The following is a 20,952-nucleotide window of genomic DNA, read 5'->3' as shown; positions in this document are numbered from 1 at the left end:
GCACTGTACAGCGGTGAATCCAAAGCAGACCTCTCTTGCTACTTGATGGATGTCGGCCACAATCCAGGTCAGAGAAAGGCCAGAGACAGTTACTGACACACACTGCCAGCAGAGTTGAGGATAGGGCATTTCCTACGTTTTGTCATAGAGTGGCCAGTTTTTCACAGATCACAGGTGCTACAGGATAAGCTCTAGAATTCACTGATCTGAATGAGTACAAGTGAGAGCAACATCGCACCACACAGACATGCAGTACTCAAATGGTTGTCCTCACCAGCATCAGATATGAAGCTAGCTTGCTCGTTCAATTTATTAAACTCAGTTAATGGAAGATGGGCAAGAAATAATTCATTAATACCTCAAAAGACAGAGGCCTTAGCATTGCATCGAGTCTTGGTGTCAAGTTAATTATTTAGATTCTCTGTTTATGTTGTTAGGAGGTGACTCTCTGGACTGTTCATCTTCAGTGAAAGATAAATGCTTCAGGACATGCCAAACATGATAGAAAGTGCAACACTTTTCTACCATAAGTACTCTGTTTTTTAAGACTCTCGGTTATTTAAAATTACTAGAAGTGTGTATACCTAGCAAGATTCATTACTCTCTGAAAAGCACTCTCAATTCTGGGGGGTTTCAAAAGAATTAATGAAAATATTGCAAGTGTTCATAGTGTCTGCTGTCACAATTTCTTGAGAAATTTTGTTTATAATGAATATTATCATACTATGTGAGATTTTTTTTCTAGAAATGATTTTCAAATTGGTAAGTGTTGTCATGATTATTCAGTCAATGTGTATTGCCAGAGAAAAAAATTTATTACTCGAGTAATTTAGGAAAGTATTATGGCTGAAAAACACACCTAATCATTGGCTAATAAAAGGATTTTCTAGAGAAGTGACTAAGTTATTAAGGACCATGGAAAAGCACATAGGGTGGTGGAGTTACTAAAGAAAGCCCTGAACAATGAAGATGTTACATTATGAGAACAAAGCAATTCATTCTCACTTGGAGAGACACAAGTTCAAGGCACAAAATAATTAAGATGCAAAATAATAGAAATTTGCCCGATGTCACAACTCAGCTCCTCGGTTTGTCATCTTCTCACTTACATAGTCTGACATCACATTTTCCCTAAAACCAATATCTCAACCAAAGATGAGGACAACTATCACCACCAACACCTTTAAGTGCTTCTGATATTTGACTGTCAATAGCCCTGTGAGCCCAGTTCCACTTTAAAGCAAGGAGGTAAGTTAAAGAAGCTACTGCTGTTCATAGCCTCAGGTTGGAGCTAGTTGGCGACAATTCTGTGGATTGTGAGGATCATGGCTCCTAAAAGGATATGATTGGGAAAAGCCAGCAGTGATGATAAAAGAATATCAAGAAAATAAACAAGAGGGCCATGGAGATGACTGCATAGGTAAAGATTCTTTTCACCAAGGTTGATGATCTGAGTTTATTTCCCAGAAACTGCATAACAGAGGCTGGACGGTACCCACGAACCTTTTCATGCATGCCAAAGCACACAAAAGTTCAAGAACACATAATAATTAAAGTAATACGCATATTATTAATTAATTTACTTAAGTAAATACTAAGTAAAAAGTTAATATGAGAAGAAAGACTGACTTGGAAGAATGATAATAATCGAAGGGCTCTAAGAATTGCCCATCCCATGTTTAAAACCTATAATCCTCAAATGGATTTGAGCTGTTGCCCATGTATCTAAGAATATCAAGACATTTTCTGAAATGTAAGAACGTATCTGTTCTTGTTCTTTAAAATTTTTATTGGATATTTTATGTATTTACACTTCATGTGTTATCCCCTTTCCTGGTTCACTCCTCTCCCATCTCTCTTCTCACTACATATATGAAGATAATCCCACTCCCACTCACCTACTCCCACCTCAACACCCTGGCATCCCCTTACACTGAAGAATTGAGCCTTCACAGAACCTAGGGCTTCCCCTCCTATTGGTGCCAAACAATACTATCCTCTGCTACATATGTGGCTGGAGCCATGGGTTCCCCCAAGTGTACTGCTTGGTTGGTGGTTTAGTCCCTAGGAGCTCTGGAAACTCTGTTTGGTTGATATTGTTGTTCTTCCTATTGGGTTGCACACATCTTCAGCTACTCCACTCCTTCCCCTAACTCCTCCATTGCGGTCCCCAGGCTCACTCCAATGATTGGCTGTGGACAGCAACATCTCTATTTCTCAGGTTCTGACAGAGTCTCTCAGAAGACAGCTGTATCAGGCTCCTATCAGCATACAGTTCTTGACATCTGCAATAGTGTCTGGGTTTGATGTCTGTATATGGGATGGATCCCTAGGTGGGTTGGTCTCTGAAGGGCCTTTTCTTCAGTTTCTGCTCCACTCTTTGTCTCCGTATTTCCTTTAGACAGCAGCAAATCTGGGTTAAAAATGTGGAGATAAGTGTGTGGCCCTTGCCCCAAATGGGCACCTTGCCTAACACCTGGATATGGTCTCTACAGGTTCTCCCTCCCCTTTGTTGAGCATTTCAGCTAATTTCATTCCCATTGCATCCTGGGAGTCTCTTGCTTTCCTGGTATCTGGGACTTTCTTGTGGCTCCCCATTCCCCAATGCTACATATTTCTGTTCAATTTCCTGAACCTGAATCTTATAATATGTAATATTTCACCCCAATATATATGTAAAGCAAAATGAAGAATAACATTAGTAAAGCAGCTGTTAAAACACCTGCCATAGTGAGGAAGAATAAGCTTTGGTTAACTATAACCCAGCACAGTCTCAAACGTCTACAGCTTTGTGATGAACCATATTGGTTCATAGAAATTCAAGTACATGAATAGTACAATTTGTAAAGTAAAAACTCAATGAGAAAATAAATTCAGATGCATCACATCAGAACTTTTTTATATCAGAAAATTAAGCAATCACATGCTGCGGTCACTCACCATAAACATTAAATACAGAGGTTGACCTTGCTGATGTCTCCCGAAACTCAGCTGTGTCAGATGATGTTTGGCTGGGCAGACACAGTAGAGTGGAGGTTTTGCTGAAGCAGACACATGAGAAGATATGTGACGTTTAGAAAGAAAACAAATGAATCCAGAGACAGGGAGGCATCTATCACATTGAGTTACCTTGATTTCCTTAGCTTATCTTTGCTGATGAGGATGGTGTATTGGTTCACCAACCATCATGTTTTTGATCTTCACATGTTGTGACTTCATAAAGAGCAACTAGTCAAAGAACGTTTCATCATATTCCAGTGGCTTCTTTTGATTCCTTGGAAATAGGTCGATTGGAGGAGCCCAATGGTTTCTTCTGGATTGAACTGCTGGTAGTGACTCATGGGTGGTGATTACCTAGTGAACTGAATTGCTGCTGATGATTCATGATGGTGTTTTGCTAGAGGACTGGACTGCTGACAACAAAGTTTGGAATAGCCCCAAAGAATTGTTTCTAAAGAGATCTACAACCCTGTTTCCACTAATCATTTTTTTCTATTACCTCTGGTGAATGGTGGACCAAAACGGAGGTTGAACCACATAAGAACCCATATTAAAGTGTCATGCCTTATTTGAGAGACCTAAAGGACCAACAAGAAGTTGACTATGACACATTCACACTAGAGTCTTTATTTTAAACTCCAGCTTGGACCACACTGCCATCTTTGATATATCAGAACAAGAAGATGAAGCCCCAAACTCTGAGTGAGACTAGATTTTATAGGAAATGGTCAACCAGCAAGGAGGTTTCTAGATTATGGCACAACTGATTCTGGGGGTGGGAACTGTGGAATTTTTGCTGCCCTTTAAAGTAATTAGTTGGTGCTGGTAGCCAAACCATAAATTTAATTTCTGTTTTCTTCCTGATTGGTGGCTGTTAGGAAGTGAAGTGACAGGGGCAGGTTTGTAACCTGGACGCACAGGTTTGTTGGGGAGTAACCTGGAAACTATTGCTATCTGCTGGCATGTTAGTTAACTCAAGTTAAACCTTAAGTCAGGTCCTCTAAGATGTAATTGGAACCCAAGATCTGTTCTTTCAAAAGAGGTTGTGAAAAATCTAAGGCTACCAAGTTCAAAGTACAAAGTACAAAGTACAAAGCTAAAAGTAAAATTATACTGCTATGTGCTATGGTTTCTTCAAATTCAATATCATTGGAAAAATAATTTTATTGATGAGAAAGTGGGACAACAAACCCTGCCTTGGTTGAATTTTTAATTTACTATTCTTGAAATACTTCATTATATTTTGGCCAGCTTTTAAATTCAATGATAGTACATTCTGCAGAAAATATATGAAAAAAAATCACTGCCAATTTAGGAAATTCAAGTAAATTTTATTTTTTCTTTTATCTTAGGAGACAGGCCCTAATTATATACATTTAGCTTGTCTAGAATTTGTTATTTACGTCATTTGGGCTTTAGCTCATCCTGATTCCACTGCATGTGCTTCTTGAAAACTAGAAAAATACACATATAGCATCACACCCTGTTTAAAGATAAATTTTTAAGTCAATCAATAGATTCATGACTTATGACATTCAATCAAGTAGAGAAAATTGGCATTAGGAAGAACATATAGAGAAACAATTGAAAGCAATTGAAATTGTCAAGTCTTGGCACCATAACTTAGGGCTTACAATTTTACTCGAATTGTTTGAATTCTAGAACACAGTCTATCACCTAGAATTTTTTTGTAGCATATGTGGAACTCAGTAATGTTTACTGAGGAAAAAAATAAGCATTCTCATGGTTGTGAACAATGATATTAAAGTAAAAATTGAATAATTCAAATATTTGTTCTAATGCATTTATTCCATGTTATTAATTACCCATGCATTACATGTAGGGAGAGAAACAGATGCATTATTAAAGTTAACTGTGTTATCATATGGTAACAAACATTGTCTTACCTGCGACTCCAGTAAATTTGTCTTAACGGATAAAGAATCTGTTGCAAGGCTACACAAGCATCAAATTTATAACTTTAGATTTTTCAATAGTATTTCTACATCTTGTTGATATCTGTGGAATTTTTTCAATCAATAAACAAGTTAAATTATTTGCATTGCCAAGGGAATTTAAACTGGCTCATAATTTATAAATTACTGCTTTGTACTACTAAAAATAAAAAAAAACACAATGGAAGGAAAATATTCCAGAGTTAAGAGTAATTCTATCAATGCTGTGTGTGGTGAGAGCAAGTTGATAATATGTCCTGTCTTTTTATAAAGTGGTCTGAGAAAGAGAATTAAGAAAAGTAGCAGAAAAGAAAGGATATAGAGGGGAAAAATGAAAGAGAATTTACATCTTTATTGGATATAAATGATCCAAAATATGGGGTTATTTCTATTAACAGAAAACAGAACTATATCATGTAAAAACTGAGTTTGATTTCAATTAATATTAGTCTCTCATTACTGCTACAGCCACAACACATGTACTAGTTTAATGCAACAGGAACACTAAACATCACTATTTATTAAAACATTGAGACTTAATTAAGGATAATTTGCATATCAATGATCCATTAAACTATTTTTATGGTTTTTTTTTTTGAAGAACAGAATAACCTTGTCTTCCCATGGACATTAATTAGTTAATTTTCTATATCCTCTATAATTATGGCATTTTCAGAGCTACAGAAGGTAATAACTATAAAAAAATTTGATCTACAATAGTGACTTGCTGCAAGACACTGGTTCTGTAGTAGCTCAATTCTTGAGGAAGAAACCAACCACTCTCTGAGTTTAAGGCATTCCATGGGTTCCTTCTTTGGTGGTTATGAACATTAAATGGGAATGAACCTAAGGGAAAACTTAATACTATTATTCTGAAAAAATAATAATAATACCAATAAAATGTCTCATAATGACATTGTGCTACACTCATATATCAGTAACTCATATACCACTCTCATTACAGAAGCTTACTCTTTCAATAGATCAGAACACATACAGAGACCAAACATTGACAATGAGCAAAGAGTGAGAGATTGAGTTTTCATACTCAATCCTATATGGGATGTCTTAATCAATCCTATCCCGCATGGGTGCAGACAGCTATTTGAGAGAGGATGCTACCAGAATCTACGAACAAAAACACATGGATGACTCCCAGACAACTGGGTTTTACAAATACTACAGAACTGATGCACACATGAACTCACAGAGACTGTAGCAGTATGCACATGACCTGCATGGATTAAAGGCAAAAGAGGTCCAAATATTAAAAGGGGAAGTTTACTCAGGTTTTCATCATTAACTAAGAAGTTATTTATTACTGACATTTACTCACAAAGGAAAAGTTAATTTTCTCCCAAGGAGGCTCACTGGGTGTTTTAACAACAATCTAGGGTTGGCACTGTGCCCAGCAGTAAATGGACAATACAAATAAACTCAGAAGAATTTTTGTAGACGTTTTTTTCTCCAATTGCTTTGGATGTGATTTTTCTGATATTTTGCTTGTATATTATGATATCTGATTTTGTGGTTAATGAGTTTTGTTTTCTTTTTTTTATGTGTATGTATCTTTCTTATGTACATCTTTTTTTTAAATTCTGATTTGGTTTGACTTTTGTTTATTTAATTTTGTTGTTTTTGCTTGAAGTTTCCTTGCTTTGTACAGTGACCAAGAAAGGACAGCTTTCTACAGTGACCAAGAAAGGACAGTCATATTGCTGTATGGGTGAGCAGATGTAAAATACCTGGGAGGAGTTGGAGGAGGGGAAATGATGATCAGGATATACATATATATATATATATATATATATATATATATTCAATAACTGAAATAAAGTATTCTAGACACTAAAAGTCCCTGTGAATTAATAAATTACATAAAATATTATTATTCATAAATAAATTAGGAAGAAGCACGTGTCTTTTTCTGTTAAAAATATTATTCCTCTCAGTGAAAAAGACTGCTTTTGGGAGTGAATAGGACAGCCTAGGGAGGAAATGAACAACTAGGAGATACAACACCTCCTCGGAATTATGCTTCCATTCATATTATGTTTAAGTACTTCACAATAAACAGTATTTATAAAACAACTTATACCATATGTTTTCTTTTTCCCTATAAAGTATCAGGTTTGTGTTTTGAGACAGTGTAGCAAATGAGTTCTTATGTCTAGAAACATAAGTGTGGGTGTACTTGCCACCATTTAATATACCCATATCACCAAAAGCTGGTGTTATTAAACCTATTCATTATTGTCTAAACTCTTGGTATCTCCATAGTTAATGAATGGCCTCTCAGTATCTTGGCAGTAGTGCCATTTTTAAAATAAGTTTAAGTCGACTAGATAAGAAATAAATGTGTTTGGAAACTCAGGGTAAAACTATTTTAAGTATCTTCTGCAAACCACAGTTCATTCATACAAAACTGCTTGAAATATTAAAGCAAAAACAACTTGCTCTCTCAGGAAATGTATTTAAATATAAAATTCAAAGTACTACATTTTACATGTCTGATGCTGTCAGACATTTTAAATTTATAGATACACTTAGTAATAAATAATGTAAATCATGTGTCCAGTGCTAAGATAAGCAATATACTTTGGTAAGTTAACATATGTCTAGGATATATTTTAAAGGAATAGATGTAGTCAATAAAAATGATATAAATAACATTGCCCATAGTCAAATAAGCTGTTTACATATATATTTTGATAGTCTAACACATAAGTTTTTGAGATCTTACTGTTTAGCATGACCCATGAAGCAATATGGATATGTAGATATGAAAAGTATAAAATTTCATATAAACTATAAAATAAAGGTCATGTCAGAGTAAGAAGCCCTAATCTCATGTTAACATTTTAAGCACATCAGAAAAGTTATCACATTCTACAAATGAAAAGGCAGATTAATTTTTTAAATTCTCAAAAGTGAGTTAGTTCAAGCAAGACTCAGAAGAAGATACACTTCTGAAATTTTGAATCAATAATTCACATGAATTCCAAGCTCTTCCTCAACAATCAAACAGCATTACATTTGCTCCTTTGATTCAGGGCTAACCTCAGAAATTAGTAAGTGACAATAACCTCAGTGCAGTTTAAGATGGGTTTAAAATCTAACAATACTATTTTTTCCTAGCCATTATTAAGAAATCTTATCGGGTCAAAACATTAAGTTTGATTCTGAGATTTACACAAATGTGTACATTATACTTTGATCAGTGTTCTTTGTCCTTTCTTGAATTTGTCTTTTCATCTGCTCATCTCCTATCACTAAAATAGAACTCTATGTACTTCCGTGCCTCATACAAAACAATTCTTTGAACTGCAAATGACAAAAAGCATGAGATTTGTGTTTCTAAATCTGGCTTGTTTTGATTATGTGTTGATAAGAAGTGAGATCAGTGGTTGGGGGAAGGAAAAGACGTGAAATTCTCCTTCAAAAACTGAGCTCTTCAAAAACATGAATTCTTCATGATCATGGGAGGGATCAACCAGCCACAACTTGGGAGACCATCATGAGTGAGAGCACTGTGACATCAGTGATGGCTGTGAAGTGGGAAGGCATATTAGATATTCCAAAGACCTGAAAAATGTGGTAAAAGGAGAAAGTGTAGGTGAGGCAGTTGAAATGTGCAGAGTGATAGATAAATATGAATGGGAAAATGTGAGTGTGAATAGGGATCTATGATCTAACAATCTGAGCAGCTCTAATCCTACCCATTTTCTTGAAAATAAAATACTCTTGCTATTCTTTGTTGTTAAGTAACATCAAACATTGTGCTATTTTTTCTTTATTCATACAATTCTTGGATTTATAGATTTAAGAACTGATTATTATAAATAGTGTTAAAATACACAGTACCATGCAAGTTTCTATTTTGCATGCTGATTTTGATTACGATGGATACATGTTTATGAGTATTATAGCAGGATAATATTTCTATTTTGAGACTTTTCAGAAAAATGCATACTGGTTGCCCTAGCAGTTATACTAATTCACAAGGCTATAAGCAGTATATAACAGTTCCTTTTTCAGCACCTTTGTGAGAGATCCTTTTTTCTTCTCTTGAAATTAGTCATTTTGATTAAACTACATCAGGATATTGATGAGCTTGGATTTACATTTCTTTTTTTTTTTTTTGTCTTTTATCCTTTTACTTTTTTTCCCCCAACTTTATTAACTTGAGTATTTCTTATTTACATTTCCACTGCTATTTCCCTTCCCAGTTTCCTGGCCAACATCACCCTAACCCCTCCCCCTCCCTTTTATATGGGTGTTCCCCTCCCCATACTTCTCCCATTACCACCCTCCCCCCAACAATCACCTTCACTGGGGGTTCAGTCTTGGCAGGACAAAGGGCTTTCCCTTCCACTAGTGCTCTTATTAGGTTATTCATTGCTACCTATGAGGTTGGAGCCCAGGGTCAGTCCATGTATAGTCTTTGGGTAGTGGCTTAGTCCCTGGAAGCTCTGGTTGCTTGGCATTTCTGTTCATATGGGGTCTCGAGCCCCTTCAAGCTCTTCCAGTCCTTTCTCTGATTCCTTCAACGGGGCGTCCCATTCTTAGCTCAGTGGTTTGCTGCTGGCATTTGCCTATGTATTTGCTGTATTCTGGCTGTGTCTCTCAGGAGCGATCTACATCCGGCTCCTGTCGGTCTGCACTTCTTTGCTTCATCCATCTTGTCTAATTGGGTGGCTGTATATGTATGGGCCACATGTGGGGCAGGCTCTGAATGGGTGTTCCTTGTGCCTCTGTTCTAACCTTTGCCTCCTTATCCCCTCCCAAGGGTATTCTTGTTCCCCTTTTAAAGAAGGAGTGAGGGATTCACATTTTGGTCATCCTTCTTGAGTTTCATGTGTTCTGTGCATCTAGGGTAATTCAAGCAATTGGACTAATAGCCACTTATCAATGGATTTACATTTCTTAACAGATCAGGAACTCTAGTATATTTCCACATCTATTGCACAAATGTGCTTTTGTCAAACCTATCTCTTCAATTTCTTTTCCTGTTTATTTATTGAACCAGATATTTGTTTGAAAATAGCTAGATATATACTTACATATAGTTCTGTGTAACTGTACATGAGTATACAACTAAGATATTTCAAAACATTTTTATTTTAACTCAAGTGGTATATAATACTGTATTACAATACCAATAATAGTATCAAAATAACTAGATTTTTAAGTATGTGCAGTTCTATGTGACTATATGTGTTTATAAAAATTAGATATTTTAAATATTTTATGCTAACTCAAATATGATATATACTATACTATACTAAAACAATAGTAAATATATAAATATACATTATATATACATAAAATTATTAAAGGCAATATTAAAGACTGTTGTAATGCCATCAAACATAAAACATTCAATTTCCTCATATCAAAACATTCTTATCACCCTGTACAAAGCTTAAGTCCAAGTGGATCAAGGACCTCCGCATCAAACCAGATACACTCAAACTAATAGAAGAAAAAGTGGAGAAGAGTGTTGAACACATGGGCAAGGAGGAAAATTTTTCTGAATAGAACAGCAATGGCTTTTGCTCTAAGGTCAGGAATCTACAAATGGGACCTAATAAAACTGCAAAGCTTTTGTAAAGTAAAAGACACTGTCATTAGGACAAAACAGCAACGAAAAGATTGGGAAAAGATCTTTACCAATCCTACATCTGATAGAGGACTAATATACAAAGAACTCAAGAAGTTAGATTCCAGAGAGCCAAATCACCCTATTAAAAAATGGGGTCCAGAGCTAAACAAAACATTCTCAGCTGAGGATTATCCAATGGCCAAAAAGCACCTAAAGAAATGTTCAACATCTGTAGTCATCAGGTTAATGAAAACCAAAACAACCCTGAGATTTCACCTCACACCAGTCAAAATGGCTAAGATAAAAAACTCAGGTGACAGCAGATGCTGGCCAGGATGTGGAGAAAGAGGAAAACTCCTCCATTGTTGGTGGGATTACAAACTGGTACAACCACTCTGGAAATCAGTCTGGAGGTTCCTCAGAAAATTGGACATTACACTACCTGAGGACTCATTTATACCTCTCTTGGGCATATACCCAAAAGATGCTCCAATGTACAACAAAGACACATGCTCTACTGTGTTCATAGCAGCCTTATTTATGATAGGCAGAAGCTGGAAAGAACCCAGATGTCCTTCAACAGAGGAATGGATTCAAAAAATGTGGTACATCTACACAATGGAGTACTACTCAGCTATCAAAAACAATGACTTTATGAAATTCATAGGCAAATGGAATGAACTAGAAAATATCATCCTGAGTGATCTTACTCAATCACAGAAAAGTACACTTGGTATGTACTCATTGATAAGTGAATATTAGCCAAAAAGCTCAAATTACCTGAGATACAATCTACAGACCACAGGAAGCTCAAAAAGAAAGATGACCAAAATGCAGATGCTCCCACTCCTTCTTAAAAGGGGGAAAATATCCATAGGAAGGGATATGGAAGCAAAGTTTAGAGCAGCAACTCAAGGAATGGCCATTCAGAACCTGACACACATGTGGCCCATATATATATATATATATATATATATATATATATATATATATATATATATATATATATACAGCCACCAAAACTAAATTAGATTGATGAACCTAAAATATGCATGTGGAAAGGGACTGGATATAGATCTCTCCTGAGAGACACATCCAGAGCATGTCCAATACAGAGGTCAATGCTAGCAGCAAACCTCTGAACTGAGAATAGGACCCCCTTGGGGTGAATTAGAGGAAATATTGAAAGAGTTGAAGGAGCTTGCAACCCCATAAAAACAACAATGCCAACCAACCAGAGCTTCCAGGAACTGAAACACTACCAAAAGACTATACATGGACTGACCCAGGGCTCCAACATCATATGTAGCAGAGAACAGCCTTGTTAGAGCACCAGTGGAAGGGAAAGCCCTTGGTCTTGCCAAGATTGGACCCCCCAGTGCAGGGGACTATGGGGGAGGGCAATAAGGGGTATGTATAGGGGGAACAACTGTATGGTAGAGGGGGAGGGAAGGGAATGGGGGCTTATGGACAGGAAACTGGGAAGGGGAATAACCTTTGAAATGTAAGTAAAGAAATGTATAATTAAAAAGTTAAGAAAAATTAAAGAAAAAAGAAACAAGATAAAATATTAATGCATTTTTTTAATAATTTGCAGGAGAATTTGTGATAAATTGATTATGACAAAATCATGACATAAATGAAACTCACAATTGTAAAAATTTGTGAATTTGGACCATTTCACTATAAAATTCTCAAAGGAATCAATGTTGAATATTGATGGATTTGTATAAAAATCTACATGTTTTTCATACATGCTGCTCAGAATAAAATATTACACACCAACTACCAATGGGGAATATTCTACATGCTATATATTCTTGCCATCATGAGCTATGATTTGTTTTTGATCTTCACAATTGTAACATCAATAAGATAGAACATCAAATAGTTTTGATTTGTATTTCCATTATGGCTAAGAATGTTGAACATTACTTTAAGTGCTTCTCAGCTATTATAGATTCATATGTTGAAAATTTTCTGTATCCCTCTTTTTTCCATTTCAATTATTTATTTGTTGATGTCTAGTTTTTTGAAGTCTTTATATGTTTGGGTATTTCAGTATGGAGTTGGTGCAAGTCTTTTCCTATTCTGTATATAACATTTTATCTTATTGACTGTATCCTTTGCCTTATAGAATCTTTTCAGTTTCATAAGGATTCATTTATTGTTGGTTTTAGTGCCCATGCTACTAGTGTTCTGTTCCAGCAGTTGTCTTCTGTGCCAATTCATTCAAGGCTATTTTCCAATTTCTCTTCTAACTGCTTCAATGTGTCTGGTTTTATGTTGAGTTTTTATCCTCTTGGACTTGAGTTTTGTGCAGAGTGATACATATGGACCAATTTGCTTTCCTCTGCATGTTAAGGCCCAGTTACACTCACACCACTGTTGAAGATGCTTCAAGACTCTTGTCTTTCACTTCCTTCATTAGAATCGTCTTTCACTTCCTTCATTAGAATAACTCCCAAGTTATTTTGTGTTCTTTGTGTCTATAGTGAAGGGCCACTGTTTCTCTGATTTCTTTCTCGTCCTTTATGTCATTTGTACATAGGAGGCCCACTGAATTTTTTAGATTCATCATTTATACAGCAACTTCATTAAAGGTATTTATCAGATATAGCAGTTCCATGGTAAAATTTTGGGGAATGTTTATTTAAATTACTATATCTGAAAATAACAATACTTTGACTTCTTCCTTTCCAATTTGTATCTCCTTCCTCTCCCTCAGTTGCCTTATTACTCCTACTAGAACTTCAACTGCTTTATTGAATAGAAATGGAATGGACAACCATGTCTTATTTCCAATTTTAGTGGAATTGCTTTAAATTCCTCTCCCTTTAATTTGATATTGGCTACCAATTGCTGTAAATTGGCTGTATTATGCTTAGGCATGTTGCTTCAATCCCTAACCTCTCTAAGATGATTTTGATGAAGATAATTTGTTGACAGAAGAGTGGCTTGGCAGTTAAGAGTTCTACCTGCTCTTCCAGAAATCTCATTTTGGTTCCCACCAACCCGTGGGAATTCATCACATTTCAGTTGCAGAAGGTCTAATGTCAGATCTCTTCTCTCCAGGAGCACTAGACACACAAACGATGCACAGAGATATAAGGAGCTGTTTTACCTAAAACACCATAAACATAATAAAGCTAAGTTTAAAAAGTTAATGGACAATGTGCAATTCTGATCCTGAATGTGTCTGCATATAAATATAATTTGAAACAGTAAATATGAAATGAACAATGGAGAAAATATTATTTATACTTTACCATCTAAAAATAAGGAGTATGGAACTGATAGGGTCTACTGAAGTATCCACCCCAAAGGAAACTGTCTCTCTGTTGTCCATTAGCCATCAACTGCCAATAGCAACTTATCTTGGAGCATAGGCAGGGGCACACTAGCAATTCCCCTATTCATTTTGAAATGTCGAATGTTTTAATATTGTGAACATATAATGCAGGCTAAGAAAGTTACTGTTAGTTCATGAGTACTATGGCAACATCGTATCCAGAAGACAGCATCTCACAGCAGTCTTTCCCAATTTCTTACTATTTCTTTTATGCAGGTTATTTTATTAACATCTGTATACTTTTTACTGAAATCCGTTAGATGAGTTTCATTTTCATATATTCTTGTAATGTTGCTGAACCATATCATCATAGTGCCATCTTTGATCTCCTCCCTTCTCTGGCATTTTATCCCTCTTTCCCACCAGTTCTCTACTTTTGGGGGTTTTTATTTCTAGATTCCTGTATAATTTTTGTCATTGCATTTCATTCTAAGAGTTTTAATTATTGCTCTCTCTATATATTCTATACATTCATTATTTAATTTTCATTCTGGAACATGTATATTCAATATGTTTATCTATTTTCAAATTTTACAGAGATTATGATAACTACTACCTTTAGTTACTAAAGAATTCATAGTTTGCATTTCTTTAAATTGTAATATCTATGCAGGAGAGAAACAAAGTATTACCCAATGACTATAAAATTATAATATAAATTGTTTCATAAAATCATAAAATATTTCATTTATTAAAAACTTTTTAATAGGAAGATAATAATTTAAGTTGAAATTTTAGAAAGCTTCACAGAAACGTCTTGGTATAAAGAGAAAAACACATTTTAAAAACTGAAGTCCCAGATAACCTCTCCTTCAATATGAATAAATGAAATTATCAATTTTGTTAATAGTCTAATACATTTATTCTGCATGATTGATCCAAGGATCAAGGATCATTTCCAGATAAGGAGACAAAAGGAATGAAAGAATGTTAATTGCCAGAGGTAGTGAATGATGATAAGAAAACATTATCATCAGGATATAGCAGGGCATTGCAGAGATGAACTCACAGTAGTCTTGATCACTTACACGAGTTTCATGTGAGCTCAGAACACACCAAACCCCAGCATGTAGAGATGTGCCATCCCTAGTTGGAGATTTATTGACAATTAATAGCTGTTGTGTAAGTTTATTTACTTTCAGAAATGGATTTCACCCCTAGTAGGTTGACATTTCAGTTGAAGGTCACTACTCAAATAATATAAAATAGGGCACAAAACAAGGAAGCAATGGATAAAGTACAACAAGTAGTGTGAAGAGGGTAGGGGATGTGCACCTGGGAAAGATTAAAACAGAAAGTGAACATGGGCAACACATTGTAAGACATTTCAAAGTACTAACGTTTCCTTGGTGATACTCTTTTGGTTGCATTTCTATAATTTTGTAGTCCAAATATAATGTTAAGTTTGAACAATTAAAGAAACTAAGACCAAAAAAATGGAAACAGCATTGGAAATGAGAAGGGAGAATACATAAATTTTTAAGGATATTTTTAGGATAATGATTGCGAAAATTAGGGCCTATTTGTTAAAACAAATGGAAGTTAAGGCACTGCTGATTTAACAGTGAAGGTTTGCCACAATAATAAAGTGTGTGTCTTAGAAAAATCCTTTAGCAGACAGACTCAGAGAAAGACTTTGGTAATAACATGAATGAAAGATATTTGGAATATGTGTTTTCTTTCTGCTGGTATGAAATAAATAATGAGGCTCGCAGTGAAAGCATGAAGCAGTAGTTGCATCTTGGTTTCTCCTTTTGTTTCCCCTTTTCCTCCTAGCAAGTGTGGGCCCCAACACCATATTGAGCAAAAATGAGATGACTTCAAATATCAAAGAATTTGATTCCTCTTCACCACCAATTTTCCTAACTAAAGAGAGCAGCATAGAATACATTGAAACTGCCATAGTGAAATATAACTGAAGAAAAAACTCAGGAAGGAAAAGCTTGCAGCACACTAATTTCCCTTTCAGAAACTTGAGGAAGGAAACACTTGGTGCCAGTATCTTACAATGCATATTTCAAAGCCTGTGGCTTGAAAGCAGGCTTTCTTTACCGGATGTGCCCTATGTAGTGATGAGGATTACTTCAGTGCATCTGTAAAGTGCAGAACAGCACCCCATTCTTTTTCCTAACTCCAATTTGAAGCCCCCAAAAATCTCAAATGCCAAAAATATGATATAGCTGTCTCATTCTTAAGATCCTTAATCCAGTCTAGTCTGGGGGTTTAGGATCGCTTTGTTTTCTACAACAATTTTATCAGGTCAGAGAAACTTACAAAGTGGAAAATATTTCTACAGCAGTAAATGACATCTCTAGGATAGCTGTTGATGAGGAAAAATTCACCAGAAACAAGTGAAGTAAATATAAGTTACACTAATAAAATAATTTTCAACAGCATTTTGCAGTCTCCTGAGTTAAATAGGACATTCTAAATACTTTATTTGCTTTATATTTTATTAAAGTATATTTATATATACATTTGGAAAGCGTAAAACATGCATTTAAGTCTCAATGTGTTATCTAACAGATTGCCAATTTCTTTTACTATGGTACTTTCGGATCTCTTACCATACACTGAATTCTAGATATTCAATTAATATATACTGATATGAAAAAATGGTCCCCGTTTATGCACTTATGTGGGGCAACTAATTGTTATATAGTCAAAAAGAAGTAAATAGAATTTTTAACACTATCTTAATTTTTATCTTTGAGATTACAATATCATTATGCTTTTTGCTTTCTTTTCCTGCCTCCAAAATTCCCCACATACATTTCCTTGTTTTGTTTTGTGTTTAAGTCTACAGCCTCTTTATTAATATTTATTGAATTGATATATGTATTTTATTTATATAAATATTCCTAAATATAATCTGTCTGGTATGCATAATGTTACTTGCATGTGTATCTTCTGACCTTTTGGTATTGGAAAACTGATTGGTGTGCTCTTCCCCCTAGAAAACCATTTTTTCTGATCTACTCTAAGTTTTCCTAAGTTGCCAGTATTTCTTTGTATTAAATGCCTACATTTTAAAGCAAATGAAGTAATTTGGGGACCTAATTTTCTTTCGTACATTCTTCTCAACAATCTTTAATCTCTGTCACCTATAGACTTTCAGTTTGGATTATGATGAATGACTTAAATTGTTTGGAATTTCATACTAATTCAACGATGCTGAGTGTGAAATGATATATCAGTGGCCTAAAGGAATAGAGAAACTTCTTATTCAGTTGGATTGTTTTTCAAAAGAATTTAATTGATGTAGTAAATCAAACAATTAATCATAGTTTAAGGAAAAGTAAACTCCTTGCTACTTCACCATGTGATTTCCAAATCAAAAATATTCCATTTAGCTATTTTAAACAGTGGATTTCTTTCAAAATATTTATTTTTAGAATCTAGCATGCATAGGTGACATTTTGTAGCTTTTTCCACATTGACAGATATTTTCAATTTTCATGTGCAAATAGTTTGGAATGAGCTTATCTTTAGCAATATATATCCAAATGAACACCAACATATATATTTCTTCTTAAGAATTCATGCTCCACAGAAATGGGGTTTATATATACAGTGGAACACTATTTAGCTATTAAAAACAACATAATGAGCTCCTCCATGTTCCAGAGACAGCTGCATCTTCTCTTGCAGTGCCAGTCTCTTTCCTTAAACATTGTGGTAAAGATTGGAGTGAACAGGTTTGGTTATATTGGGCGCCTGGTTACAAGGGTTGTCTTTTCATCTACAGTTGGCAAAGTGGAGATTGTTGCCATCAATGACCCTTTCTCTGAACTCAACTACATGGTATACAGTATGACTATGCCCATGGCAAGTTCAATGACACAGTCAAGGGAAAATGGGAATGTCATCAACAGGAAGCCTATCACCATCTTCCAGTAGTGAGACCCCACTAATATCAAATGGGGTGATCTGGTGCTGAGAAAGGTCTGAGTTTTCTGGCATCTTCACCAACATGGGAAAGGCCAGGGCCCACATGAAGGGTAAGGACAAAAGGGTTATTAACTCTGCTCCTTCTGCTGATGCCCCCATGTTTGTGATGGGTATGAACCACTAGAAGTATGACAACTTGCTTAAGGGTGTCAAAAATGCTTGCTGCACCATCACTATAAGCTTATACCCCTGGCTAAGGTCATCCATGATAACTTTAGCACTATGGAAGAGCTCATGACCATGGTCCATGCCATTACTGCCACTTAGAAGACTGTGGATAGCCCCTCTGGAAAACTGAGGCCTCATGGCTGTGAGGCTGCTCAGAACATCAGCCTTGCATCCACTGGTGCTGCCAAGGCTGTGGGCAAAGTCATCTCAGAGCTGATTGAGAAGCTCACTGGCATGCCCTTCTGTGTTCCAACCCCCCATTGTGAACCTGACATGCTACAAGGAGAAACCTGCCAAGCATAGTGACATCAAGAAGGGAGTGAAGCAGGCATCATAGTTCCCACTAAAGGGCATTCTGGGATACACTGAGGACTAGGTTGTCTCCTGTGACTTTAACAGTAACTCCCACTTCTTTACCTTTGATGCTGGACTGGCATTGGGGACAACTTTGTAAAGCTCATGTCCTAGTATGACAGTGAATATGGCTACAGCAACAGGTGGACCTCATGGTCTACATGCCCTCCAAATTGTAAGAATCTCTGGACCACCCACCGCAGCACGGAAACAAAATCAAGAAAGAGTGCCTCTTCTGCTAAGGAGTTCCTGTCCTAACTCAGCTCCCAACACTGAGCATCTAACTCACAGCTTCCATTCCGGACCACCAAAATGACAGAGCAGCCTAGGAAACCCTACTCTCTTGAACTCTTGAATACTATCAGTAAAGTTTGCGGCACCCATAAAACAAAAACCTACATAATGAAATTTGTAGGCAAATGGATGAAACTTGAGAATATCATAATATCATGATATGCATTCATTAATAAGTGGATATTACCCAAAAAGTACAGGATACACATGCTACAATCCACTGACCCGAGAAGGCCCAAGCTAGGATGCTTGAATATCACTTAGAAGGGGAAAAACAATAGTCATAAGAGGCAGATGGAGGAAGGGAACTGAGTAGGAGAGGAAAATGGGCATTCAGGATGAAGTGTAAGGACAGACAGGAGAGAAGGCCAGAAGAATGAATGGAAATTGCAGCTGTCACATGAAGGGGAGGGTGAGAGGATCAGAGACCTTAGGGGAGTTTACAGGGAGTTTTTGAGGGTGAATCTAGCTGAGAATCCTAGCAGTAGGGTGTATGGAACCTGAAGAAGCCAATCAGGACCCCGAGTGGAGGGCTGGTGACCTCAAACCACCTACAAAACTTTCAACTCAAAATTTGTCCTGCCTACAAGAAATACAGGGTCAAGCATGGAGCAGAGACTGAAGGCAACAAATGACTGTTCCAACTTGAGACCCATCCGCATTGACAAGAACCAGTCTCTGACACTATTAGTGATACCCTGTTATGCTTGCAGACAGGAGGCTAACATAGCTGTCCTCTGAGAGTCTCCATCCAGCAACTGACTGAAACAGTTGCACAAACCCACAACCAAACATTGGAAAGAGTTTGGGAAGGCTTCTGGAAGAGTTGCAGAAAGAATTGAGGAAACCAGAAGGGATAGGAACTCCAGAGGAAGACCAGCAGAGTCAACTAACCTGGACCCTTGAGGGTTACCAGAAACTGAACTACCAGTCAGAGAGCACACAGGGACTGGACCGAGGGCCCCCTGTAAATATGTTACAGATATTCAGCTTATTCTTTATCCAGGTTCCCCAACAACTGTAGCAAGGGCTGTTTCTAAATTTGTTGCCTACCTGTGGATTCAATTCCCCTATATGGGCAACCTTGTCTGACCTCAATGGGAGAGGATGTACCCAATCCTGAAGTAACTTGATATGCCAGGGTGGAGTGACATCCAGGAGGGCCTTTTCAGAAGAGAAAGGGGGTGTTATAGGATAGGGGCTGTGTGAAGTGGGAAGGAGGGGATGCTGTGATTGGGATGCAAAGAAAATAAAAAGAATCAAGATGCAATAAGGAATATGGAAAATGATTCTATTTGTATTTGAGATTATCTCCAAATGTTTAACAGAAAACATTATTAAATTCTATGTAATAAAGTTAATAATTGTGATTTAAAAGCTAGCTAGAATTCTATCATTTTCAACATCTTTTACAGATGTGAGAAGTCAACTAAGTAAAACAGGCTTGACACAGAATGATAAGTACCATATTATCACACTTAAAAAGTGGCATCTGTAAAAGCTGGTCTTAGAGAAGCTGAGAGTAGAAGAATGACAACTAGAGGCTGAGGGATAGCAAGTCATTGGAAAATGTAGAGTGTAAAGTAGTAAGTTATATGTGGGTGGGAGAAATAGATATAGTTTTGTCACATTGTCCCATAGAAGCTTAACTATACATACTATGTTGTTCTTAAAACTAAAGACTAGAAAAAAAGGAATTTAAATGTTTTACCATAAAGTGTGAGTTTAAAAAAATTTACTTGAACACATACATACATATAAGATGTAAGTAAGTATATATAAATCTTTACCTAATTTTTCTCATTATACAATGTGTTGGTAACCAAAACGTCACATGGCAGGCTATTGATATATGCAGATTTACCAGTAAAAATAAATCTGCTGCTAAGAATAGAACTCATTAACAGAGCACTAGCCTAGCATGCTTGAGGCCGTAAGTTCAGTTCTCAGCAAAATAAATAAATAGACAGACAGACAGATAGTAGGAATAAGTTATACATAGTTTTATATGTACCAATCCCAGTATGATCAGTTAAAGTTTTAGAGACCTGACATACTCAGGGGAAGGGCTACCCATTTAGGCTTTCAGACAAAAATGCTGCTTTGAGTGTCAAAAGGGAGAAGGAGGGATATCTTTAGGTGGCTTGGATAGAACACAGACAATGAGAACTATTGGAACACAATATCCAACTGTACTTTAAGCTTAAGCTTCCTGTTCAGACACCAAGGCTTAAGTCAAAATTAGCCGAAGAAGCACAGAAAAGTATAGTCTT

The 20,952-nt window shown here is 36.2% G+C and overlaps 1 pseudogene; it reads left to right on the top strand.

Annotated features, from left to right (window-relative positions):
* Positions 1-17,518: 17,518 nt before the first annotated feature.
* On the top strand, positions 17,519-18,564 carry LOC134485789 (glyceraldehyde-3-phosphate dehydrogenase-like; annotated as a pseudogene).
* Positions 18,565-20,952: the final 2,388 nt, after the last annotated feature.

Source organism: Rattus norvegicus, chromosome 2 (assembly GCF_036323735.1).
Source record: "Rattus norvegicus strain BN/NHsdMcwi chromosome 2, GRCr8, whole genome shotgun sequence".
Taxonomy (NCBI): domain Eukaryota; kingdom Metazoa; phylum Chordata; class Mammalia; order Rodentia; family Muridae; genus Rattus; species Rattus norvegicus.
Note: the sequence above shows the minus strand (reverse complement) of the source record. Positions and strands in the feature narration are given on the sequence as shown.